The sequence below is a fragment of the Ursus arctos genome, unplaced genomic scaffold (assembly GCF_023065955.2).
Source record: "Ursus arctos isolate Adak ecotype North America unplaced genomic scaffold, UrsArc2.0 scaffold_4, whole genome shotgun sequence".
NCBI classification, from domain to species: Eukaryota; Metazoa; Chordata; class Mammalia; order Carnivora; family Ursidae; genus Ursus; species Ursus arctos.
The window spans coordinates 24,693,019-24,718,371 of record NW_026623056.1 but is presented as its reverse complement, the minus strand read 5'-3'; the positions used below and the strand labels follow the sequence as shown (position 1 = coordinate 24,718,371).

General features: G+C 46.3%; 1 long non-coding RNA gene across 1 annotated transcript; it reads left to right on the top strand.

Annotated features, from left to right (window-relative positions):
* The first annotated feature begins 7,530 nt into the window (after positions 1–7,530).
* On the top strand, positions 7,531–11,575 carry LOC130542611 (uncharacterized). Its single transcript, XR_008957283.1, has 3 exons — positions 7,531–8,226; positions 9,991–10,112; positions 11,177–11,575. It is a non-coding gene; the product is annotated as an uncharacterized LOC130542611 (long non-coding RNA).
* The last annotated feature ends 13,778 nt before the right edge of the window (positions 11,576–25,353 follow it).

The following is a 25,353-nucleotide window of genomic DNA, read 5'->3' as shown; positions in this document are numbered from 1 at the left end:
GTCTCTGTGATGTGGTCTCAGCCTGTCAGCTTTGCTCCTGATTATTAGAGACAGTTCGATCCCACATTTCTGCCCTCACATCCTTCCTTTTAGGAAGCTGCCAGGGAATCAGAATCCTGGAGGCTTGGCTCAGGACGGCTCCTTATGGTCATAGAGTCTAATCCTCTCGTTGTCTTTTGGGGGGGCCATCAGAGCTAGTGGTCAAGAAAAGGTACTGTGTGGAGAACTGACAGGGAATCCAGAATGCAAGTGTCTCCATAAAGCAAAGGAGGAACAAGCATTTTCTTTAGATCTTCTAGCATGGAGCCAGGAAGAGGCCATTCCCTTTTGGGAAATATGTTACATACGGCCTGTATGCACTTCATCTATGACCTTGCCACCTTTTCCGAATGCTGATGTCTATTTTCCTCTGGGACGGCCCTGGCTCTCTGTGTCTTTCTGATTCACCTCTTCTGCTTTGTCAGCAGTTCTATTTTAGCTTGGTGAGTGTGTATGTGGGGAGAGGGGGAGGTGGTGGCATGGGTGTGCGTCTGTAGTGGTGAGCAACAGTCACTCGGACACTGGAGCCGGAGGAGGGAAAGGGGGTGTTCGACAAGGTCAGCGGTGGGAATGCCCACCAACAGCCAGTTTTTAGGATTTAGCACATGTTTAGTATAATGAAGAAACGTTGCTTCGTTTGCATACTTTATAATTCACTAAGTGCTTTTTCCATCTGGTATCATTTTTATTGTATTGTATTGTATTGTATTGTATTTTGTTTTTAAAAGATCTTATTTATCCATTTGACACAGAGAGAGAGAGCACAAGCAGGGGGCACAGCAGGCAGAGGGAGAGGGAGAAGTAGGCTCCCCGCCCAGCAACGAACTTGACGTGGGGTTCGATCCCAGGACCCCGGGATCGTGACCTGAGCCGAAGGTAGACACTTAACTGACTGAGCCACCCAGGTGTCCCCATTTGGTATCCTTTCTAGTTACTTAAAAAAAATATTTGGAAAGCAGAGATCTAGAAAGGAAGTGGTAACACCCTGGGTGTTCTACAATACTCTAGGAAATGTGCTTCTCATGTTCACATACGTATGAGAAAAATCTTTTAATCCCCAACAACACTGTGAGATAACTAATCATATCTCAATTATCATGGTGAGGAGATCTGTGCTCAGAGCAGTGACTTGCCTAAGATCTCACAGCTAGTAAGAAACAGAGGTAGGATTTGAATTCGGATCTGCATGAGTCAGAGTCAAGTTTCTTTTTACAACATCAAATGGCCTCCCTAAATACACAGAACTGTTAGCAAAGAGGAGCAATAAACGCCAGTTTGTAGCTTGAGAAAAATGAGTCTGTAAGTCTCAAAAGCAAAGAATAGTATAGTTTCTTTTTTTAAAAAGATTTATTTATTTATTTCAGAGAAAGAGAGAGACCTCAAGTGGGGGGGAGGGGCAGATGGAGAGGGAGAGGGAGACAAGCAGACTCCCCACTGAGCGGGGAGCCCAGTGTGGGGCTCGATCTCACGACCCTGAGATCATGACCTGAGCCGAAATCAAGAGTTGGCCACTTAACCAGCTGAGCCATCCAGGCAGCCCAATACTATAGTTTCTAGTCACAAAATTGTGACTAAGACTCCAACCTGCCCTAAGTGAAATGGTGGACACCACGGTATGGTCCCGTCCTCAAGAGAGCAGCCATCCTTTGGGAGCTATGTCTGATTCTTGTGTCCCAGCAGGGAATGGTTGGGAACAAGCCCACGGGTGAGGGCTAGATTGGGTGGTGCAGCCAGTGAAATCTGAAGGCTCTGAGATGCTACTCAGCGCTCAGTCCAGACTGTTGCCCTAATTGTCTTTGTCATAGGCCATGGATCTTCTTATATTATTTTTCAGAACCTCTTGTGGTCTGGGAATAAGAAAACCCCAATCAATTGTCGTTCACTGTTTTGCAGGAATTGCATTTACTTAACCAGGGCGGAGCTCTGTCCCCTCAGAGAACGAAGCTGGAGCCCGTGTAATCACTGGTCAGATCTTCTCCTCACAATGGTCTGAGTGGGAGCCTCTCCCCTCAGTGCTACCTCCAAAAGGAACAGGGGATAAACACCCTGTAAGACAGTGGGTCTCATTTTGTGGACGTGAATTCAATGGCTCACAGCTCCATTCTACTCATCCTGGCTCCGGCTTAAGTTTTAAAAACTAATTCTCTCTGCATTAATCTGAAAAGATCCTTCAAACAAAAGCTCAACATCTGAGTCTATTTACTGAGTGTGCAGCTGTGTCAATTGGCCAAGACAAAGCGAGGCTTCCTGGTCAGCCCACAATGGGCTGCAGGTAGTCTTGCAAACAGAGAAACACAAGGCAGCGTCCTTTCATGATCCAGCAACCCTCCTTCCAATAAGGAAGAGTGAGCTGAGGGGTCAAGAGAAAAGGAGCACTGGCCACCCCCACCCTCAGCACACACACAAGTGGGGACTGAAAGATATGATCTGTAAGCCCATCAATTAGGGCTATTAAAAAGGTAATTAGCCCTCTTCCATGGAAACCAAGGACAGAAATGTGAAAAGGGGGAAATTCATTTCCATGTGGTTACATTTTAATGTGACCAGGACACTCCAGTAATGAAGCGAGATGTATTGTGCGGAATATCACTTGGTTGGCCCTGAGGGGAAGGTGGGATCAAGTCAATTCAAGCGCTGAGAACAAAAATAATAACTAGCTCGTATTCTTGAAAAATATTTTTTTCTGCTATCAATCAAACACTAGATTCAAATCAGGTGGCCAGATTTGGGAGGCCTGGGAGGAGCTGACTCATTTCCTTTCTGGTTTCCTTTCCTGAAGAGAATCGTGGCAGGAAATGAAATCTCAAAACGTCAACAACGAACAATTTGTCTGAAATTCTGGTAAGTGTGAAATTCAGAATTAGTGTTTCTGTTCCCTCTCTTTTCAAACATGTGTGGGTATTTGGTAAGAAAACCCGGGAGAGAAAAAAAAATGAATAGAGGAAAGAACTCTCTGATAATGAGATGTGAAGATATCTGTTGAAACGGCTCTAAAGTATATGGCGCTCTGTGCAACATTGGCCCTCTTCCCAATGAGCGTACTTATTCATATTTGTATGGTCTCTGTGTGTTCGTGTGTGCATGCTTGCAAGTACAGGATAATTTAATTTTCTTCTGTTTTTCTCTACCATCTCATTCCTTCCTCCTTCCCCTCCCCTTTGTACATTATTGAGATGAAATGTGCATGCAGTGAGATGTACCGATCTTAAGTGTCTAATGGACGTAGCGCACCCTGCTAACCCACACATCGATCAAGGAGTACAATATTTCCATCCCCACAGAAGTCTTCTGCCCCATTCGGTCAATAACCACCCACCAGGCAATCGCTGTTTTGATTTTTATTACTTAGATTCATTTTGCCTGTTCTGGTGTTCCGTATAAATGATATCATAGGGGTTGTTTCCACTTTAAGGCTATTATGAATAAAACTACCGTAACCATGCTTGTATAAGACTTTGGGTTGAGCGTATGTTTTTACTTCTCTTGGGCAATTACCGAGGAGTGGAATTGCGGAGTCATAGGATAGCTGTATTTGGAACTTTATAAGAAAAAATGCCAAACAGTTTTCTAAAGTGGTTATACCATCTTATGCTTTCAAATGCAATGTAAGAGGGTTTCAGTAGTTCCACCTTCTTACAAACATATGGTGTTGTCAGTCTTTTTAACATTAGCTGTTCTAGTAGGAATAGAGTGGTAATCTCATTTTGGCTGTAATCTGCATTTCTCTGATGACCAGTGATGGCAAACGCTTTTTCATGTGATTATTACCATTTGTGTATCTTCTTTTATGAAGCTTCTGTTTGAATCTTTTTCTCATTATTAATTGGTTAGTCTTACTCATTTGTAGGTATTCTTTATATAGTCTGGATAAAATTTTCTTCTAATAGCAAATATTTTTTCTTTATCCATGGCTTTCATTTTTATACTCTTAATGGTGTCTTTTTCGTGAGCAAAAGTTTATTTCAGTGAAGCCTAATTTTTCCAGTTTCTCTTTTATGATTCATGCTTTAAAAAATTTTTTTTATTTATTTATTTGAGAGTGAGAGAAACAGAGACAGAGAGAGTGAGCATGAGCAGGGGGAGGGGCAGAGGCAGAGGGAGAAGAAGAAGCAGACTCCCCACTGAGCAAGGAGCCCATGCGGGGCTCCATGCGGGGCTCTATGGCTTGATGTGGGGCTTGATGTGGGGCTTGATCCCAGGACCTGGAGATCATGACCTGAGCGGAAGGCAGATGCTTCATCAACTGAGCCACCAGGTGCTCCTATGATTCATGCTTTTTTTCCCTATCTATGAAATCTTTGCCTAACGCAAGGCTGTGAAGACCTTCCTCTATGCTTCCAGCAGCTGTGTAATTTTAGCTTTGTGATTAACCCTATAATTCATCTCAGTTAATTTTTTCTGTATGGTGTGAGCTAAGGACCGAGGTTTGTTTTTTCCAAGCATTTATCCAGTAATTCCAGCACCATTTGAGGAAGACTTTCCTCTCCTCACTGATTGCTCTGATGCCTTTGTCATAGATCAATTGATGGTACATGTGTGGCTCTATTTCTGAACTCTGTTTTTTGTTTTGTTTTGTTTTTTGTTTGTTTTTAGAGAGGGAGAGAGGGAGAAGGAAAGGGAGAGGGAGAGAGAATCTTAAGCAGGCTCCAGGTGTGGAGCCCAATGCAGGGTTTGATCTCACAACACTGAGATCATGACTTGAGCTGAAATTAAGAGTTGGACACTCAGCCAACTGAGCCACCCAGGCTGCTGATTATTATAGATTTTTAACACATCTTGAAATCAGATTCTGTGGGTTCTCCAATATTGCTCTTCTTTTTTAAAGATGATTTTGGACCCTCTGGTCCTTTGCATTTTTATGTAAATTTTAGAATCAACTTGTCAATTTCTACAAAAAGGTTTGTTGAGATCTGATTGGGATTTGATTTGATTGAATCTGTAGATCAATTTTGGGAGAGGGAGAATTGACATCTTAACAATATCAAGCCTTTTAATTAATGAACGTGGTACATCTTCCTGTTTATTTGTTTTCCTTTATTTTTTATAGTAATATTGTATAATTTTTTAATATAGAGGTCTTGCATATCTTTAGGCAAACTTATTCCTAAATGTTTCATGTATTTTGGTGCCGTTGTAAATGGTGTTTTTAAAATTTTTATTTTCTAATTGTTTGTTTTTAGTATATAGAAAGAGAGCTAAAAAAAAGAAAGAAAGAAATAGAGCTGTTATTTGTATATTTAGCTTGTAGCTTGCTATGTTGCTAAATTCCCTAATTAGTTTTACCTGTGGCTTAATAGATTCCTTAGGATTTTCTATATACATCTACATGTCATCTACAAATAAAGCAAGTTTTACTTCTTTCTTTCCAATCTTTATACTTTTTATTTCACCTCACTGCAGTGGTCAGGATGTCTGGTACAGTGCTAAATAGAAGTGGTAAGAGCTCACTTTCTTGCCTTGTTCCTGATCTTAGAGGGAAAGTCTCCAATAATCCACTATTAAGTATGATACTGGCTGTGGATTCCTCAAAGGTTCTTTATCAGATATTTTATTACTAGTTGTCTGAGAGATTTTTAAAATCATAAATAGGTGTTTAATTTTGTCAAATTCATTTTCTTTATTTTTGAGATGATCCTATGGTAGTTCTCTGTAATTCTATTGATGTGGTAAATTATATTGATTATTTTTTGAATGCTAAATTAACCTTGTATTCCTGAGATAAACCTTGCTTAGTCATAAAGTGTTCTCCTTTTTCTATAATGCTACATTTAATTTGATCATATCTGGTAAGCAGCTTTGCATCTATGTTTATAAAGGATACTGATCTGTAGTTTTATTTTCTTGTAACATTTTTGTCAGTGTTACGATGGTGCAATGGTTAATTTTACGTGTCAGCTTGGCTGGGCTATAGTACTCAGTTATACAATCAAACAGTAACATAAGTGTTGTTGTGAAGGTATTTCGTGGATATAGTTAACATCTGCAATTAGTTGACTTTAAAGGAAATTACCCTTGATAACATGGGTGGGCCTCATTCAATTAGTTGAAGACCTTAAGAGCAAAACTGGTTTCCCAGAGAAGAAATTCCGCAACAAGACCGAAGCATCAATTCCTGCCAGTTTCCAGCTTGCTGGTCTGCCTTAAACAGTTTGGACTTGCTGGGCTTCACAATTCCATGACCCCAGAGCCAGTTCCTTAAAGTGAATCCATATCTATCTATCAAAACAAATATACATATTTATATTGATTTATTATATTTAAATTTTATATTTATATAAGCACATATAAAAACCTCAATCTTGGGGCACCTGGGTGGCTCAGTTGGTTAAGTATCTGACTCTTGATTTCAGCTCAGGTCATGATCTTAGGGTCCTGAGTTCGAGCCCTGACCCAGGCTCTGGGCTTCTCCCCTCTGCTTCTCCACCAGGCCCTGCCAAATAAATAAATAAAATCTATAAAATACAAAACAAAACAAAACAAAACCCCTCAATCTTGTGGAGGCTTGTGTTAAGGATTTGTTAGGGTGAGTCTATTTCAGGTTTGTGTTTGGGGCATGGTCCTTATTCTAGGCATGGTCCTTTCTCTGAAGGTGCGGAATTTCTGGAATCTCCCATGAATGCACGAGGTGCTCACCAAGCTGTCTCTTCACGTTGCTTGGCTGGAACTCCAAAGTCTCTCAACATTAAGGACCTCTGGTGTCTCTCTTCAGATCTCATTCCCATCAAATGTGTTCTCTGATAGGCCCAGTGGAGCTTTGTCCTGTGTCGGCCAAGAAGCCAGAGGCACTCCCAGTATAAAAGTTTGGCACCCTTCCTGCCCAGCTACCTCTTCGCTGGTGCTTTGTTCTGCAAGTTCCAGAGACTTCTGCATTCCCCAGTTCCTATCTCTGCCTCCTCAACGAAGCGTGCTCGTCACACTCCGCTTGTACTCCACCCCTGTGCATGAGTATCTAGTAACTGGCCCCTCGCAGAAAGCCAGGCTGTGTGTGGGATTCCCTTCACGTGTTCCCCTTCTCTCAAGGCTCACAGTCCCACGGTCTATTGCTTAATGCCTGAAAAGAGTTGCTTCGTATTTTTCATCCTGTTTAATCATTACTTACGGTGAGAAGGCACATCGATCACCAGTCTGCTCCATCATGGCGCCACATGGAATTGTACCCATACATACATTTGTCAAAGCATTTATCTCCTTTGGTTCTCATGTGCTTAGCACAGGGTAAAAATCATATTTTGAAGAGTTCAGAAAAATCACTGGGTGATTCTTCTGATACCTGTCTTTTAACTTCTTCAAAGAAAAGAACAAACAAAACATATCGTAGTTTCTAAAATGTCAACCCAGTCCTTACGAGTCCTGTCTAGGCTGGCATTTCTCAAGTTGTGTTCTGAGAAATGCTGGCTCCGTAAGATACGGTAATGTGTATATAATGTGTGATCAAATACGTCGAGGGAAATGTGGTCTCTGATTTTTCCTCCTGGAGGGTCACACATACGTGAACATATTCAAGACGGACCATTCTGTTGAAAATTTTCACTCGCTCCATGTTTCCCAAGCTTAATTGATTAGTGGAACTCCTTCATCAAATATTGACTAATATTGGAAACACATGCTCTTTAGGTTCATGGATTATCTGACTTTTTATTGATTTCCCCAAAGTTTTGGAAAAATACTACTCAGAAGGAAAAAAGAGAGCTTTTGGGTTTGGCAAGTCAGTCAAAATCAAGGCTGCTGTTGGGATATTTAGGCTGAATATTTTGGGTAAAGCCAATTTAAGTAGATAACCTATAGCTCTCCGGTAGACCACGTGTCTGGGTCTCACATCCTTACTATGCAAACAAGAAGGTGTTACAGGAAAAGAGACTTTTTCCTTTAAAGCAGATGGACTCAACCACGGATTTATTTTTTAAAGCCTGAGCAATCTGGAAGTATAACGTTAGCCTCTAAAGTCTTACCTTCAGAAGTATTTCACATATTACTGCATTTTTAAGACAATAACCCACATATGTAACTTTTGTTAGTCATTTATAACCCCTCCTTATACTTTTGGAAACATTTTCCAGCTCAAACACCTTTTTAAAACCAAATGACATCATGTCTGTCGGGGTACATTGTTCTAGAACACAGATTGGAAATGCTTCTCCATCTCTCCATAAACAATGGCTGCAAAGTTTGTCAGCATCCTCCCTAAAGGTAAGCCCATGGAAAATGTGAGTGCAATGAAACCCCAAAACACAGCACTGAGGATGTCGGCTGGTTTTCCCAACCTCTGTCTGGGGGGATTGCCTTGAGTGGACCAAAAGCATGTCCCATGATCCTGGGGTCCTCAGGGCGAGCACACTGAGAGGGTTTCCCAGCTGCTGAGCAGACTGACTGCTTATCTTACTGCTCTGTTTGCTCCAGCGTCTGACTTGCAAGCAGAGGCAAAGTCGATGCATTCCTAGTCACCCAGTCCATTCATTTATTAATTCAGAACGAATTTACTGAGTGCCAGTTCCATACCGGGTGTTATTCCAGAGGTGCTAGGTTGTACTCATAGACAAAATCCTGTCTGCCTTCATGGAATTTACATTCTAGTGAGGATCAAGTTGTGGAGAGAGAAGTGTGATGGGGAAAAAGAAAGCAGGGTAGGAGTTCGGGTGGTAATTCAAAGGACACAGCGTCACATGCGGTGAATGGTAAGATCTCTGCGAGGTAACATTGATGCAGTGACCTGGATGAGAGCATGAGACAAAGAAACATTTCTGGGAAGAGCTTTCTAAGCAGAGGGCACAGCAAGTGCAAAGGCCCTGAACTGGGGCCTTTAATTGAATCTAATGGCTCCTAAACACGGACTGGATCCATCAGACTCAGCAAGAAAGCTTAAATTGCAAACCATCTTCTGGGCTCTGCAGGCTCAGAGCCTGATTCGGTAAAGCGGACTGGGGCCCCGGCAATGAAGACACAGCAGTCCAGAGAGGGGAGGTCACAGCATGGAATCATGATAGAGCCGGGCCTAGAGACCATACCCCACACTCTCAGCTGGTGCTCCTTCTCTTCCACTGGCTCTCACCCTCCTGCCCTCATCAGCCTGCCCGCTCCTCCCCTCCTCCTCTCCCCAACCGAAGAGGCCAATAGAAATGTTTTCCTCTAGTAATAGCTGTTGTTAGTATTGTTACGATGAATACTAACTACCATTTACTGAATATTGACTTTAATCCAGGCATTGTTCTAAGCACTTTTGAACTCATCTCATTCTCACAATAGCCTTATGAGATCGGTATGCTTACCATTCCCACTCTGTGTGAGGGGGCTGAGGCTGGAGAGGTTAAGTAACTTGCCCGAGGTCATACAGTTGGCAAATGATGGAGCCAGGCTATACCTTCCTGCAGGGTTTATGATCCTGGACTCACAGTTCTGGTGCCTCCTACTGACATGAGCAGAAACTCTGGGCTTTGCCTTATTGCTGTGATTGACCTGCATCCCTGGGAAACCTCAGTTCCTAGTCCTGTGCACAGCCCAGTGCCGCCCGCTGTACCGTCTCGCGGGCAGCTGGGAGTTCACCTGCTGCTGTACCGTCTCTCGGGCAGCTGGGAGTGCACCTGAAGTCAGTGGGAGGCAAATTCAGGCAATGGAGTGTGTCCCTTTGGACAGCAACTGTGGTCCAAAGGTGAATTATACTCTTCTAGAAACTTCAAGCAATCCAGGTTTCCTTCAAGTGATTTTTAAAGCTGGGCTCTGCTGAGAGAACAGAAGGGATAAGCTGGTGTGCTTGTCGTGTGCTGATGGCACAGCTCGGCACGTCCTCTGAGTCACGGCTACATCCAAGAAACACATCCCTGTGACTCCTTCCCTGAGGCTGGGAAGGCTAGTCGAGTCATTTATCTCACTGTGGGGGGCACCCCGAGAGCCAGGTCCAGAGATGAAGATGGTATGATCTCTGCCTTCTAGGAACTCATCAATACTTATCATTCGCAGCAAAACGTGGCATCATTCCATCAGAATGCTGGAGGCATCAAGAGCCATGGCAGTTCAGAGCAGCTAGGACCTCCTGAGAAGAACTAGAAGGATCTTGGTGGACCTGGGCCTTGATTTCACAGGTACAAAGAGGAGAAGGGAACTCTCGGAGGGACAGCCTCAGCTCAGAGGCGTGGCATGGCATGGGAGTTTGGGGGAGCGTACAAGTGTTAGAAAAAAAATATGTGTAGGTCTCCTTATAGGTGTGGCTAGTATAGTTCCCCAAGCCAGGGGTTCAGGGTGAGACAGACTCCATGATATATTCTTACTAGCTTTGCCGTGTGTTATCCTCTAAATACCCAGACCAGCGGCACAGAAGACACTGCACGGAGAGCCTTGGCAAATGAAATTCAGAGTATGTGGCTCGCTAAGTCCTGTAATTCCTTTCAAAATACCAGGGTGGTATTCTATTTTTGTTAATAGACTTAATAGTGGATTATCATGGAGTACAAAGAGAAGGCATGAGACGGGTGGCTGGACTCAGGTGACCCCTCAAATCCATTCCAGCACTGGTATGCTGTGCTCACACATCCGGGAGCAATAGGCCGGAACCTGAGTATTCCCTGCATGAGCGGGCAGGCTCTGGTGCCTTCACGAGGTATCGTGGCCCCTCTCAGTATTAAGACCTCTGGGATAGTCGTCTATTTCACACCAGTTCCTGTAGAAAGGGTGGAAGAGGGGCAAAGACCTTGAAACTTCAAAGCCAGCTGTGAAGACAGGGCCAGACATCACTAAGACTCACGGGTGTGCTTGGGCTGGCTCTTAACCAGCCCAGAGAGTCAATGGTCAAATTTTTAGGAATGTTGTTAGCCATTTGTTAAATAGAACCATTATTAAAATGAAATGAGATGACTTTACAATTAAATAAATTATATTTTAAAACTAAACACACACTCAATACTCATTATTTCCTACTCATTTTACTGTATTGTACCATTGCCCACGCCCCCGAGGTCATTCATACGTGTGCGTCTACACGCTAGAGGAGGAGGTTAGATAATGAATGGTGCATGACTGTCCTTCTTTTCCCAATTCTGCCTCCAGTGATGTCGTGTTGGGAGGTCGAAATTAGTCATGGTATATTTGCGCCATGAAAATGGGCAAACACCAGATATCAGGGAGTGATTTATTGTTTGTTGACCTCTAGACTCAAGAAAGCGATGAAGAAATATTAATAATTCAGACGAAGTTTAAAAGCGTGTTCCGTCTAGAGCCATTACGTCGTGAATAGCACAGCTAGCCGAGGCATCCCCTTCCAGTGTTCAAAAACGATTACCCAACTCAGCAAAGAAGCCTCTCGCATCACTAATGGAAAAGGGAAGTCCCTGCATGTCTTTTTCACTTTTGTCTTACTTACTAATTTAAATGAAAGTATCAGCCAACAGTCCCGTCAGAACTACACTTGCTTGTCAACCATAGATTGGCTGCTTTTTCAAGATTTCAGCAGCAATGAATGGAAGCATTTTGTGAGCCTCAGTCCCGTCAGAACTACACTTGCTTGTCAACCATAGATAGGCTGCTTTTTCAAGATTTCAGCAGCAATGAATGGAAGCATTTTGTGAGCCTCGAGTGGCTGTATGAAATTTACAATAAATAGTACTGTGTATGGTGTTATTTTTAAATTATGTGCTACATGTTCTTATAGCAGTAAAATTTATAACAAATTGTCTATCTATCTATCTATCTATCTATCTATCTATCTATCTATCTATCTATCATCTATCTACTTATCTATCTTTCCCCCAGAGATCCAGTTGTTAAAGCTTTACTGGCACACCACTGCTGAGACATTTATTCTTTGCAGATTGACCAGAAGGAAAACACCAATTCTGTCATATAGCACAGATCAAATGGCCTTTGGAGAACAGGACTGACTTGGTTTGGGTGTAGAAGGTCTCCTGGGAGCTGACGATGAGCATCTAGCAAATAGTAGTTGAATGAACAGTAGTTTGCTCCTTTATCGAAGTACAGTTTAGTCAAGGAGCTCAAAGGTTTTAGCAACAGCAGCTGCCCACAACAGCCTCCAGGAGACTAACATTCAATGCTTTGCTCTCACCTCTTCCTAGGAAGAGAAGGTCTGGGGTTAGCTTTTCCTAATTTCCTAAATTCTCCCCCACTCATTCCAGCCACCAACAGCAGACTTCTCGCTGGTTCTCAGTCATGCCGAGCGCACTCCTGCCTCACAGCTTTGCACCTGCTAGTCCCTCCACCTGGAACAGTCTATCCCAGATGCTTGTACCACTCCCCTCCTTAGTCTATTCAGATGTCACCTCCCCCAACCACCCAATCTAAAACATCGCCCCTCTTTCTCTCTTTCTCTATTTTATCTTGTTTTATTTCCCTCCATAGCCCCTCTCACTACCTGCTGGTACACATTTTTTTAGTTGTCTAACTCACCTACTAATCTGTAAGCTCAGTAAAGGTAAAGATGTCTAGCTGCTTCTTTCATACCAGGACCTGGAACAGCACTTGGCAAGGGGTAGGCTCTCAGTAAATCTTTTTGGAAGAATGAATGTCTGTATGCCTGGCCCAGGGTCTTCTTTTATCTCAAGGGTTCTGTTTCTCTCCAGCCTTTGCTCCAGGCCATGGTCCGGAACCACATGCAGGTGTGTGAGGCTGCCCCTAATAAAACAGCCTCCTGCCTAGGCTTCTGAGGCTGCCTCCCCACGAGACAGGCGCTACTCCACATGAAGCCCACTGGGTGTATGGCTTTGCTGCTGGTATGTCATCCAAGTGTGCCCTTATTCCATCAAGTGTTGGCAAACGAGTGCTATCTGCATCTGTAACCCACTGTACTTGTTGGACTTTCTGGAAGATGGACGCCTTCTGGATGGGCTTTGAATTCCATTCCTTTGACTTAGAGGCAATGAACGAGCAGAAACAACAAAAGCTGTTTAGAATTTAGTCTTCCCGGTTGCTCGACAGGGTCAATAGACAAAAGGGTGGGAAGAGTGAAAAGAGAAGGGGAGCTGGACGGGGCACTCAGGCTGTGGTCCCCGCTTCCCGCGGGCCCCCACTCCCTTGAGGAGGATTAGAGCCCAGCCTTCAGTGCTACTCCTCTAGGGTTAGGACCCCTCAGAGGTGGCTCTGTCCCTGCTCCTGGCGCCCCCTAAGGACCCAATAATCTCAGCAGGTCCCGTCTGGGGTCACTCTACATCTTTCTTAGGAGCCAGAGGCATTGGGGGTGGAATTCCTGCTCAGTTTCCTGAGGGTTTTCAGATATTGAAACTGTTTCTGAACAAAATACTAAAAAGACATAAATAGAAAGCGAGGTGGGTGTGGAAGGTATTTCCCGTGGGCTGTGTTCCAAAGGAAGTCAGCTGGGATCTGTTAGAGAATCCGAGGCAGTTACCGAGGGTGGAGTTCAAGCCCCTCACTTCTCAGATGGGGCGACTGAGACCCACAGAAGGCCTCTAAAGGGACGCTTGGAAGAAAGTGGTTTCTTGGGGCAGGAGGAAGCCACCTGTCTGAGGGGCAGTGTGATTATGAGAGGGCTCTGGAACCGGATTCTGGTTCCGCAGCTTACTGATCCAGTGGCCTTGGGCACACTACAGAGCTTCCCGTGCTCACTGCTCCGTATCTGTAAAATGGGAACAGGGGTAGTGCCTCCTGCCGGAAGTACTTGCGGCAAGGGCTGCCGTAAGATCTAAATGCAACAATACATGCGACCTGCTTCTAAAAAAGTCCGGGCCAGCACGGCCTTAAATGAGCACTAGACTTTATGCTTCTTATGGTCTGCTCGCCCAGGCCCCCTTCCACGGTCCTACACTGTCCCTTGAGGTTAGGGTCAGACTCAGACAGGACATGTGGGCAGATGGCTGGTCTGATGTCGTTCGTTTAGTCCCAGAATGTCTCCCTGAGCACCTGCTCCATGCGGAGTGCTCCGTGAGGACCAGCGTTACCAGCATATCTGTGCTGACAAGAGCAAGAGGCCCTATTCCGAAAGAACCGTCGGAAGAAGCCCCCAGGTAGGAGTCAGAAGACATGACTTTGGAGGCAGGTCTCTCTCATGCCAGCCAGGCCCCCTGACTCTCCGTGTCCCCTGCCCTGCCTTCCGGGGGATTCTAACAAGGATCACATGACGTATGTCCGTGCAGGGGGTCTTTGACGCTGGTGAGGTGAAATACTTCTGCTAAGATGAGCTGACAGTGGGAGGGAAGGACACTGAAGCACACCCCCGCCCCCGGTGTGGACTGCACGTCAGTAGTGCTGAGAAGGAGCGACAGCGAAGAACCCCGGGGGGCTTGCTGGATCCCCGCGCAGCGCAGCCAGAAGTTGGAAGACCTGGGCTCGTGGCCCCGCTCTACGGCTCACCGGCGGCAGGTCACCGAGCATCAGCGGGAAGCCGCATATACCGAGTGTCACCACAGTGCCTGGTGTACGGTGACCCCTAGAAGGTGAAGTCCCCCATTCCAGGGGCCAGTCACTGTCGGACTTCTGAGAGGATCTGGCTCACAGAGACTGTCTTACCGGCAGTTGGGGTGTAAGAGAGAACGTCAATTCGTGCATTTACCAGGTGGAACTGACCTTTCCTGGGCCCTGGAAACTCATGGCCAGGCAACCATTTCCTTGTAGGCCGGCGCCCCAAGGAAGCCAACCGAAACCAGCTGCTTGCCCCGTAGCAGTTTCCTGGCAAGCGAGGGCCGTGAGACGACTGCTTGTGTCTGAGGGCGCCATTCTGTAGGACATGAGGTTTGGGGGAGCTGTCTGTAGCCAGAGCTCTCGAACACTGCCACACTGCCACACTCTGTCCTTCCTTTCCTGTGCTGCTTTCTGCTGATTCCCTCTTATTTCTTCGAGTAAGTGCAGGCCCTTGATTTCACGTGCTGCTAGTCTGGCTCTTTCTACTTCTGGCCGAGGACCCCCTCTGGCTTTTGAGGGATGCCTCTCCACCTTACATCGTCCTTTGTGTCCTGACTCTCTGTGGGGGAGTTGTGTAAAGTTGTGCCTCCTTGAGGGTCCCGCTTTCATGGAGACATGTTGCAGTGTTGGTATTTTCTAATCTACGTGACCGCTTAGCAGCCACAGGCTTCTGGAAGCAGGGCTGTGCTTGTGGAAGGCCTTATTTAGAAACTGCCCATCAACTCTGCTCTTTATGAAGGGGACTCGGAGGGCCTGGGAGCGTTAATTACTTCCTTCAGGAGGCAGGGGTCTGGGTCTGTTTCGTTCACTACCTATCCCCGATGCCAGGACAATGCCCAGCACACACCAGGTGCTCCATCATGGCTCTCGAATAAATGCCCCTTCTCAAGAAAGCATCTTATTTCAGAGTCCGTTCTTTGGGCGGCTGCAGAAGACAGCATGCCTCGGCTTCCTACTGGATAGATTCTTTTTACCCATATTGGGCTCATGCTCTCCACACTCTGGGTTTGGTCTTCAGGACAGAGATTTCATTTGTACTCAAGCCCTCATTGCTTCTCCCCACGCAGCCCACCAATCTCAGGGCCTCCTGCGTGAAAGCACTGTCTTGATCCCACTACTTCTCAGCTCAGATCCTTAGATGGCTCCCCACTGCTTTTGAGATTAAGTAAAGATTTCTCCTCCGGCAGTCAAGGCCTTGGATCGACACCTGACCTAGGCCTTCAAACTCAGCCTCCATCTGTTCCCCGAGAGTGCTCTTGGTTGCATTTCAATGACATTGCTCAATGTTTTCCAGACTTTCCCCTCAGACCTTTCCGTCTTCATCCCTTTCTTCCCTCCTTTTGGGACAACCTCTCCAGAAAATGATGTTCAAGGAGCCTTGAAACTATGATTCCTCTGCTGGAATCACTTAGAGGTTTCAAGACCCATCTTGCCCATTGCTTTGTTTATAAAATCGCTAACGAGATGAGGTCCCTTCTGCCTCTTATCCCCCCTTGCATGTGCACCCGTCCTTTGTTCTTCTCAACTTTGCCACGTGTTTCCGTAACTCCCTCATCCGCTCCCACCCCTGTATGACTCCAGGTTCTTGGAGGACGAGGACTTGGTCTTACTTCTGTTTCCTTTCCAGTGCTATGGACACGGCGCTCTCTCAGGACCTACTTGAATAGGACAACTACTGGATCAAGGGGCGACTCTGTAAACTTCTACACTTTATAATTCTTGTTTCTCATTTCTTTCTGGGTTGCGAGGACCTTATGAAAGAAATGATTTTTGTTGTTACCACAGAATCCCCTTTCGGCATCATTTGTTTAAGCTGCTGAAATAAAAAGCCAGCACATCTCAGATCGCTTTCACATGCGACCATTCTTGCTGTGTCTGAATACCTGGCAACTCCCAGCGCTGTTGTTTGCGAGTTCATGTTGCCGTGGCCACGCCTTACACATCGATCAGTCAAATGGAAGTCACAGGTGGTTTTGCCTCAGATCTAGAAAGGCCATACATGAGTTTCTCAAATCTGTCCAGCCAATCCCTATGTAGGGAAAAAAGATAGAGGCTGGGCCATTAGTTCAAACAATCTGATTAGCTAAAGCACATTTTATAGTACCTGAAGGGTTGTCGGAAGGAGTTCCTGTCTTATCACTAGAGATTCCAGTCCTGAACTTGTAAAATAAACTGGTTAATTAGCATGCCTTTATAGTCTCCCATGCCTGTTGATATACCTATTTCCAGACATGTTTTCGGGTTGCGTTTGGGGAGGCTGTGATTAAAGGGTATTTTTTGGTATGGAATGGAGTCTGGGTCTCTTGACAATGACTTGAAAAAAGGAATAAAATCTATTTTACATCAGCTGAATGTCTTTAATTGGGTCTTGAAGACCAAACAATTCCCTTCAAGACAGCTGGGGCTTTGGGTAGCCCCAAACCAATTAACTCAAATTATATAATTTTCCTCCCACTCCTACCCCCAAAGCTTGACTTGCTTATTTAGTAAAGAGGAGGATTAGCACAAGGACTAAGGAGTCCATTCTCTGGCTGTTTGGCACGATATGCTGAACGTCGTTCTGGGCCAGCCTGAAGCACCCTGGCCGGGAAGAAAGGAAAAGGGAGCTAAAGTCAAGCCGCCTCGTTGGTATGAGTCTCCTCTTTCTTGGGTTACAATGCAATTCAGCATCAATATATTACTAGATAACCACACGGCAGAAAGCATCCTAGCCTTTAAATGGAAACAAGCGATCTCCAGCTCTCCCCAGCCTCTGAGAATGTGCAGGAGCTAATTAAGGCAACAGACTCATGAGGTGATCAGAGAAGACCAGAGAAATTTGAATAGTTGAGGAATCTGAATGGGTGTGTGTGTGTGTGTGTGCGTGCGTGTATGTGTGTAAAGGAGCAAAGAGCTGTACTGTGAATACGTTTCATTTTTTTTTTTTCTCTTCCCAAGTGGTTTGTTAAGGCTGGAGCAGCATTGGATTAAAGAATTTTGTAATAATTCCAAATGGATATTTTCCAAATTAAAAAAAATCAGTAATTTATAAAAGGGGACTATTACAGCTATATCACAAATATGTTCAGTATGCTTTGTGACAGAACTGCTTAACTTTTTTGTTGTACTATTTTTACATAAAGTACTGCATTTTGTGATCCTTGTAACAAGATACTAAATTCCTGCCTTGACCGTTGTGAAATAGAAATGAATTTAAAATAGTTTCGTTCTAATAAGAAAGGGTAATTAACCTTGAGCCCGGCAGAGTTCTTCAGGGAAGCCCTTTATGATATTTTTTGGCCTCTGGAATCCCAACTAGTACAGGCTGACTTTTTATGTGTCACAAAGAGAAGGCGAACAGTGGACGCCCACCACCCCCAGTGTTTCTTCGTTTCTGAGCATATAAAACACGGCACTGAAGTTACCCCAGTATTTTCTCCCACCTTTCTTTCCGAGAAGACGCTTCCATGGATACTGTTCGCTTCTTCAACTACTACAGTTGAACAGTGTCCTCTAACTGTCTTCTCTGGTGTTCTGGGTCCTAGGAATTAGCTTTCACATTTGACTTGTCATCCTCATGTCTGTCAAAAAGGACAATCTAGTGAAATTAAAGTTCGCCAGGAAGCTGCAAGTCCAGTTCCTAAACCTCTCATGGGTGAAGTAGTATTTTGTCTTCTGTTGATGCCACCACTTCTCTAGCATTTTCTGAGATCTGGCAAAGAAATTCTAGAGATACGTTTACTGGTTTCCTTTAGGAACCACTGATCATTACTGTAAGACTCGGAGCTGGAGAACATGTCCCTTGCTCCTTTGGTCCCTGGTAGCTCCGACCAGGTCTTAGGCCTCCTCTGCCAACGGCCTCTGCCTTTGGGGAGATGGGTCCTGAAATGTAGGGGCCACAGTTCCAGGACAGGTATTCAGCTAAGACCCAGAATAGGTTACCAAGTCAATGAAAGATAACAGGCTTTCAAGGTCAAATTCTGAGAAAAATGTTGGCAATTATTTGGTCCCCTCCGTCATTTTAAATATGGAGCCATGGTGCCCCAGAGAGGAAGGTGACCTGCTCAAGGTCACATGGTTACTGCGAGGTGCAGTCCGATTAGAGCTCATTTCTCCTGAGTCAGACGGAGAAACGCCTCTCACTCCCCATGTTGACTGCATCTTCATCCTGCAAGCATCTCGTTTATTCTTCTGACTTTATAGATTGCTAAAGGCAGGGAGACCTTTGATTTACAGGCTGCAGTTTCTCCCTGCTGCCTCTGGATGCACAGAGTTGGCCTCTGTGTTCTGGGCTCTAAGGTAGAAAGCACGCAGGGCCCTCAGGGCAGTGGCTCTCCATCGAATGTACAGGCGGGACGTGTTCCTTAACGTCATGCTGATGCTTCTATCTCTCAGATGGAAGAGAAGACTGGTGCTTCGCTTCAGGACTCTTCACCAAAATCAAGACACCATTCCAGTTTCTTCTAAAAGTATTTTGAAATGGAAAATGTTTGACTGCTCCTCTCCCTGGCGTTACCTCCGTGTGCTGTGTGTAATGATCCAGAGAGAATCAATTGGACACTGCATTTTAAAGATAAGGATTGGGATTTTACTTCTGGGTAACCTGGTGACCCCAATCAATCTCTGTCTTACAAACCCTCTGAAGATTTGATGCTCTAGTCTGCAATTAAGTCCCTGCTTCCAAGAATGGCAACAGATGTTGCAATCCAAACACCTTTATTAACTATTTATCTTCAGATGTGTATCAACGAGCTCTTGGCCAACAGAAACAGCAGAGCACTCCATAAATGGAAAAATCACACTCTTTCATCTTCTGTAATCCCTTTGAGACGATAAAAAGAGATATATTAGGGAGGTAGCCAATGAAATGTAATTGCTTGAAAAATTTGCCTTTTCTAGAAGTAGTTGCCACCGACCCAGTGAAAATACTGCTATTAAGTTGTATCCCCCAATTAGACAAAGCATCAGGTGGTATTTCGGGTACGCAGAAAACATACCCAAAGTGACAATTTCAATGTTTGTGTTTTTCTTTATAACTTAGTGGTTATATTCAATTTGCTAGATGTTGGTCCTGTTTGAACCACGGCTTCAGCGCCATAAAGAACGATCCTTGCCACCCACCTGCCTTGCAAGAATGTCATAAGGATTGTCAATGATGGTGGAGTACTTTGAGAATGAAATACAAGGCCAAAATATTCCAAGCAGGACTCTGCGTAGTCTTTGTATTTGAGCTCCTCAAGGTTTTGTTCTATAACTGAGGGAAATGTACTAATGTGGGGCCACAGAAGCTGCTTCTCCCTGGATGTAAGTCCCCGGCTAAACTGGCTAGATTCGTCTCACAAAGGTAGGTGGGGTGGGCAGTCCTTTGCTTCAAGGGCAGAGGTGAAGTCACGGAGGCTAATGAATTTTAAGCTTCTCATGGGCACAGGCTCTTCCAAGGTGTTCTCATTGCCATTTGTCCTTGTGAAACTTGAACAAATCAGATATTCTAACCACAATTGGTTAAGAACACTATTTCCATTCTGATTTTTCTTTCGTCTTACCCACAGGGCTGTTGAATGGCATTGAAGTTGGTCCCGCAGCAATTGCACGCTCTAGCTAAGAGGACTTTGAGCTGGGGTGACCTCTGTTTGGGCTTCATGGGATGCATCTGTGATGTGCTGTCCTGTGTGCAGGGAAGTTATTTCTAGCCTTTCTGATATAAAGATGACGTTCAGGAACGCTTTCACTACTGTGCCAACTCACCTGCTGTCAGGACACAGAGCTGCAGACCAAAGGTCCAATCAATAAAGTAAACACTTGGAGGGCTGAGGAGGAGAAGCAGGGTTTGCCAGGTATGGGCCTAAAGGCCAGCCTGCAGAAAGTGTGTCTAATCACCATGTGTACAATGGGAAATAGAAGATTCCATTTCAATGATGTCCAGTAAAAACACATTCTCTCCTGTCAGGAAGATACTAAATTAAAGCATTACTTATCATTACAAAGGCATCATATGTTTTTTCTTTTAAAATGAGACGTGTGTGAAATAGAATTCATCACAATTCTGTGTCTATAGATGTAGGCCTATAGGGGTGCTATAAAAAACAAGTATATTCAGTGAGAAATCATGAGTTTCATGCATTCGATAATTATAAAGAAGCTCCAGTCAAGCATGTTTGAGGAAAGAGTGAATTCTCTTCTATTTTGTCTATTGAACGTGATTATTAATTAAGATGCGATCAAAAGGTAGTTAGTAAAAAAGGTAGGTTAAAAAAATGTAGATATATAATTATATTATAAACAGTTACTAAAAATGCAAAGTTTCTTTAGGATTTTGAGCGTCTATGGTATTTACCAGCTTTCTTAATAAGTATCCACGTTTGTACCTAATTTCTTATTGGCAATCTTTAGTATTCTTCTTCTGATAGAGGGCCTCAAAATTCCACTTGTTTTAGCCCCCACACAACACAGATCTGTCCAGGGGTTGGGTATCTGGCAGCAAAGCTTAATCCTTCATCAAAGATTGATTCTTGAATTAAGAGAGATATGGGAGGCTAACTATATCCATGCTCTTTGTTTCCCTCTGCTCCCTCCCCACTATGTTTAAGGAAATTAAGGTTTTGACAAGAGACTCTCTGCCTGTGATCACAGCACTGTGAGTGGCAGAAATTGGGTAAATCCACGCATTAAGAAGAATGGGGGCTGGGACCTCCTAGTCACAGAGATCAGCAGCAACGAGATGGATGAGCAGTGGACGGATCCAGGTTCCAGGCTGGACTGCCTCTGGCTCACGTGTGACCTGGGGCGACTTCCCTCTTTGGGCCTCGGCCGTCCTCCTTGTGCGGGCCTGTAGGAGTTATCTTTCTATATTGGATAGTTAGGGAGGGCCTCTGTGATCAAGTGACATCAAGCAGAAACTCAGAGGCAGTAAGGGAGTGAGTCATGTGACTCCCTGGGGCTTTCTATGAAGACAGAACAGCAATTCCCAAGGCAGGAGTGTGCACGGCATCTTGGAGGAGCTGTGGAAGGCCAGTGCGCTGGGGTAGAGTGAGCAAGGAGGAGAGAAGTAGGGATGAGGTCAGACGCCGTCACTGAGCAGAGGCTACTGGGAGGGGGTCGACCCTCAGGGAGATGGAGAGCCACCGGAGCATATGAACGTTGGTGTGACATAACCTGACAGCTCTTTACAACTCTCACCCCTGTTGCTGTGTGGAACAAGGGTTGAGACCAAATAGGAATCCCCTGTAGTCTCCCAGGCACGGCCTAAGCAAGGGGCCCCTGCAGAAGGTGCCCGGGATCACCTCCAGTACAAGGCCCAAAGTCAGAGGTACCTGGGAAGGGGCAGAGGAAGGCCATGCTGGCTGGGACAGATGAACAGGCATTATCAAACAGAGATGACAGGCACGGGGAATGTCAGTTTTGTAGAGGAAATGGCGTTAACAAAGATACGTAAGAGAAAAGCAAAGGCTGTGTTCCTGGAGATGGAGCCGTGAGGTGACTGGGAAGGAGGGCTTTGGGCTCTGTGCCCTCTGAGGAGGTACCACCTTCACGTCTGTCAGAGTCTTCACGGTTAAATGAGGACCGTGGCGCCATCTTTGTGGGCGGGGCCTGCAACCGGATGGTGCTTGTGTGGTGCTTTGGGGGCACGGGGTGACGGTAGCTCTCACTACCTGCATGCCATTTTATGAAACGCCACAAAGTTCAGGGAGGCTGACGCGCAGGAATATGAGGGGCAGAAACCCAGGAAATCAGGCCGCGAAGGCTGCTTGAGGCCTCACAATGAAGAGCCTTGAGTGCCAATGCTGAGGAGACCCAGCCGAAGCTCCGCTAGCCAGTCTGTTCCGGGGAAGGCTTCCCAGACTTCCTCGTCCAACAGTCACCGGAAGTGCTTGGAGAAATGAGGTCCCCCAAGCCCCTCCCCTGGGATGGGGCCTAAGGGATTGGACTTCAGCAAGCGTCCCCGGTGATCCTTCCACTGGTGCTGCTTGAGCAACTTCTTTTTTTTCCCTACCTAAGTGTGAAAAGAGAATGTCGTCAACTGCCCAGGACGTGGCCGGCTGACCGACAGAGCAGGCAGCAGTATGCTCGCGCCCCCAGTTCTCACGCAGTCGGGGCAGGACAGGGGCTGAGAGTGGGCGGAGGAAGAAGGCGGGGGGGGGGGGGGGGCGGGGGTGGATCGAAGGAGAGTTCTGGGGGCCTTTTGAGAGGCCAGCCTCCGCCCCCACCCTGCCCCCCAGGAGAGGCTGTGCTAGGCAGGGGCCCAGGCTTGCGGCCTCATCCTGGCGCCTCCGCCCGTGGGTCGTTGTGTGTCCTTGGGGGATTCTTGCGTCCTTTCTGAGCTGCAACTTCCTCCTTTGTTTAAGAATAAAAGTGTAGAGGGCCAAGTTGGGCAAATTCTAAAGTCCCTTCTAGCTCCAAGTTTATCTATTTATCAAACAGCCTAATCTTTGCAAAGGCGCTTGCGATGGCTACAGCCCAGCCCGGAGACAGCCTTTGCAAACTTTGCCGACAGACTCATGGCTTTGGGGGTTACACAAAGGGCACTGAATACCCCTGCCATCAAGATAAGAGCAGGAACACGTCCGAAGGACCTTTCTCCCTGGAGGTTCACATGGACCTCTGCACGCACAGATCTGAGCTCTCTGGGACTTGTCTGATTTAACTCTTATCGCGCTGCACATTTGGTGGGGCTGACGTGCAAACAGTTAGATGCAGTGACCACCCTCTGACTTCCTGGCTCCGGGGTCGCGCTCAGCCCTGTCTTTGCCTGAGACAAACGAATTGGACTTTAATGCCTTCTGATTGGAAGCCTGGTGGTTCTGTGGTCTGAAAAGCTGGGACAATAGATGTCTTTGATTCTGGATAAATCGCTTAGGAACTCCAGGCCTCAGTTTCTTCATAGGAGCGATTTTGGGTTCCCTGGAAGAGGCTTCTTTTTTTTCTTTGTTGTTATCAAAAACTGTATTTAGATTTGGTAATGCAGCATTCTGATGCCATAAAGGACCCCCCCCCCCCATACTGTGGGATGGCCTGTCTTAGCATTAGTTTACAAAATAATAGTTTCATCCCAGGTGAAAGCTTCCTCTCTGCTCACTGTATCTCTATTAAAAAAGAAAAAAATATTTATTTATTTATTTATTTATTTATTTATTTATTTATTGGGGGAGAGGGGAGGAAGGAGAGGGAGAGAGAATCTGGGCCAGACTCTGTGCTGAGCATGGAGCCCAACAAGAGGGAGGGAGTGGGGGTGGGGGTGGGCCCGAGACGTCTGGATCCCTTGACCCTGAGATCATGACCTGAGGTGAAATCAAAGGTCGGGTGCCTGACCAACTGAGCCACCCAGGCACCCCTCCCCATATCTCTATTAAAGGCATCTTTCTATGTCAAGGCAAATGGTGGGAGTAGTGGCCTCACTAACCTCGGTCCCCAGTCGTTCACAAGTGCCTCACCCATGCAGAGCTGAGAGCTCCCAGGCTTGTCTGCCTTCATCCTTGTTGTGCTCATTACATTTTAAGCTGCATGCCTTCCTGTAATTTCCATGAAAGATTCCCAATGATTTCTAAAGGAAGGGGGGGTGGCATTTATTCTGTAATCGCTTGTTAATTTATTTTCTCATTTCCAGACCCAGGGGTGTGGAGATAAAAATCATTTGTGAGGGGAAAAGTGTAAAAACCTCAGGAATACACCCTAAAGGTGTGGGGAGAGGGAGAGTTTGTGAGCAGTAGCTTGTGATATTATGATGGGCTAACCAAGAAAAGTTAAGGCCTAGTGTTCTTATGAGAATGGCTGAAGGAGGGAAAGTGGATGGCACTTAGTTCAAGGGCCCATATTCCTCCGTCTGGCTGGTCTCCTTCCTCCCCCACAGTCAGCTCAGGCACCATTATTCCTCACACCATTGTGTTCCCCCAGGAAGCTCCTTGTGGAGAACCCCCCCACACACACCCATGCCCTGAGGAAGGCATTGGTCTCCCCACAGAACAGCAGGGTTTACCTGCCTTCTCCACAGCTGTGGGCCTTCTGGGCTCCGGAGCCTGTGGTCTGGCCTGGGGCTTTGGGAGGAGCCTCCCCGCACTACCCTGAAACAGGGCCTCAGGGGCAGGGGAGTCCGCTGTAGAAGTCAGGTGCTAGACACACGTTCCATTGCCTCCACCTATGACACATTGTGCCCTCAACAGAGCACCCGCCACGTGCCAGTCCGGGGGTGGGGGGGAGGCGCCCAGGAGCTGCCCCTCAGCTGCTGAGGCCCACAGAGGTGGGGCTGGGGGCCTGACTGCCAGAGGTTTCTGAGAAGCTGGGGCAGCTGAGGAGTGGCTTGAAGTAATCTCACCCAAGAGCGTCAACACGCAGGTTCTGTTTGACTGCAGCGAATTTCTCATGACAAATATTTATTAAGGCCTCCTGAAAACTCTGTGCTCAGGTATGCTTCATAGCGTAAAGAGAAGAAAGAAATGTGGCTCTGTTCTCTGGCAACTGAGGGCTGCTGGGGTAGGCTCCCGTACTCAGCGAGCACCCTTTGTGCCTAGGGCCAAGAGCCACTTGTTACTTCTCTGCCGGGACACTTGAGGCTTGCTTGCCAGTAGTCCAGGACTCCCGCAGCAAGGCAGCAGGGAGGGCAAGAGGGCCAGAGCCAGCTTGAGGATGCTGTTAAGCAGGTGGACTCTCCCACCCTGTCCATGGACCAGCCCCTCCAGGGCATGGAATACGCAGGGCCTGTCTGCCGCGCCAGGCTGATGCACCATGGGCCTGCCTGCAGCAGCCAGCTGGTACCAGCCCTACCCTTCTTGCTGTCCCAGTTCTGGATCCTTTTGCCTGCCTATTTCTTCAGCTTTGCACACCCCCTGATGATCTGGTTTGGGGCCCAATATCTCCTATTCTCTCCCCATCACCCCTACTCCCCTCCCCCCCCCCCACAGAACCAGTCCCTGGGCCCCAAGTCCTCCCCCTCAGGTACCCTGCCACCCTCTTCTTTAGGCCCCATTTGGCTTCCAGCAGCCCAGCAAACTG